At 39.5% G+C, this 1939-nt stretch overlaps 1 non-coding gene across 1 annotated transcript; it reads left to right on the top strand.

Annotated features, from left to right (window-relative positions):
- Positions 1-1335: 1335 nt before the first annotated feature.
- On the top strand, positions 1336-1468 carry Gm23454. The gene has a single exon (XR_003953170.1). It is a non-coding gene; the product is annotated as a small nucleolar RNA SNORA16B/SNORA16A family (small nucleolar RNA).
- Positions 1469-1939: the final 471 nt, after the last annotated feature.

Below are 1939 nucleotides of genomic sequence, written 5' to 3' on the forward strand. Positions count from 1 at the left end.
GTTATACTGAGCAAAGGAACCAAAGTAAAAGCAAAAAAATGATGAATGCTTTCCTGTACGGGGAGGAAGAGACTGGCTAGACAACTGCAGTAGGAAAGACGATGAAATAGTGAGATAGCTAAACTCTAGCAGACTCCTTTTGAAAGCTTTAAGCATCCTACGAAACTCGGGGACATATCTGCATCCTTTCTAGAGGTTATAGTGGTCCGGAACTTCTATTCCACACAGGGATTCTTATGATCTCAGAAAAAGGTATGAACTTAGCCTCTCCTTTATTTTCCTGCACTTACCAGAAAAACCATTGAAGCATAAAGCCTCCCAGGCAGTGACAGCGGGCCTTTAATCACAACACTCAGGGGGCTAGAGGCAGTTGGGTCTGTGAGTTCAGGGCCAGCCTGGTCTACATAGCTAGTTCCAGGACAGCCAAGATTACACAAATCCTGTCTTGAAAAACCAAAAGTAAAATGAGAGAGAGATACTATATAGAGATTTTGGCCTTCTCCTTCTCAGTGTGGTGCAGATAATTTTTCCCTAAGAGATATTAGAAAGGAACCTGTATATAACCTTCCTGTCACCTAATTTATAAATAAGCAAAGGAACTCCCGTGGCATTATTAATGTACCACTTCTTCTCTCCCCCCCCCCTTTTTTTTTGACAAGTTCTCTCCACATAGCCATGGCTGTCCTGGAACTCAGTGTATATACCTGACTTGAATTCACAGAGATCTGCCTATATCTACCTTGAGTGCTGAGAGTAAGGACTTAAAGTACCACCTCTTATCTCAGTCCTAGTTACATCAGAGTAGTGGGCTTGTAAAAATTTAATAAGCTATACATTTACATAATGCATACCTTTCTGTCTTTATGAAACACTTTAAATTTTTAGATTTCTTTTATTTTATGTGTATTAATGCTTTATGTTTTGCCTACTTGTATGTATGTGTATAATGTGCATGTCTGGTACCCTCAGAGGTGACATGAGATGTCATAGTCCCTGAAACTGAAGTTACAGATAGTTGTAAGGTGCCATGTGGGTGCTAGGAATTAAACCCGGGTCATGTATAATAGTAGTAAGGGCTCTTAATCACTGAGCAATCTCTCCAACCCCAAGTATATTACACTTTAATTAAAGGTTGCTTTTGTGGCTGGTGTTATGGTTAAGTGTGTAAGAGCATTTGCCACCAAGCTAGGGACCTAGATTAAGGAAGGACAGAACTGATTCCTGAAAGTTGTCCTCTGAACTCCACACATGGGCCATGGCACACATCCAGGGGTAGGAGGTAAAGAAAAGATTTTTTTTAATGTAGCTTCCAATTCCTTTCAAAAGAATTCAAGTGGCAGCCCTTATCAAAGCTGCAGCTGTTTCCACATAGCTGATGTGGTCAAAAATAAGCCTCAAGTAACAGTTTTCCTTAACTGCCATGGTTCCGTTTACTGTAACACATCTAAGATTCTAGGGAAAGACAGGTCCATCTTGACATTTCTGAGAAGGTCAGAGATGCTTGTTAACACTGGATACTCTACAAATGTTGAGTCTCAAACATGGGGTTAGTTAGCAGAATAGGGCTTTCAGAAGCAGTTTGCTGAACCCAAGAGCCAGCATAAAGGGGCAGTTGTAACTATGTTCACCCTGGAAAGCTCTAGCAGCACAGAGCAATGATTTTTGGGTCACTGTCCTGTAAGCTAAGGCTAACCAGACCATTATGCTTCTGAAGACACTGTTAAGCTCATTGTAGATAACTGCATTGGCATAAAAATGCAATGAAAATTCAAATGGTATTTTTAAAGTTTAAACTATCATTTTTCAAATTAGAAAAATAAAAAACATTCAGAATTTAGATAAAATGAGTGGTAGTACAGTTCTTAGTTTCTCATTTGCCTTTTTTTTTTTCATCTTTAAATTTATCTTACGTGCATATGTGCATGTGGGCCAGACATAC

The sequence above is a fragment of the Mus musculus genome, chromosome X (assembly GCF_000001635.26).
Source record: "Mus musculus strain C57BL/6J chromosome X, GRCm38.p6 C57BL/6J".
NCBI classification, from domain to species: Eukaryota; Metazoa; Chordata; class Mammalia; order Rodentia; family Muridae; genus Mus; species Mus musculus.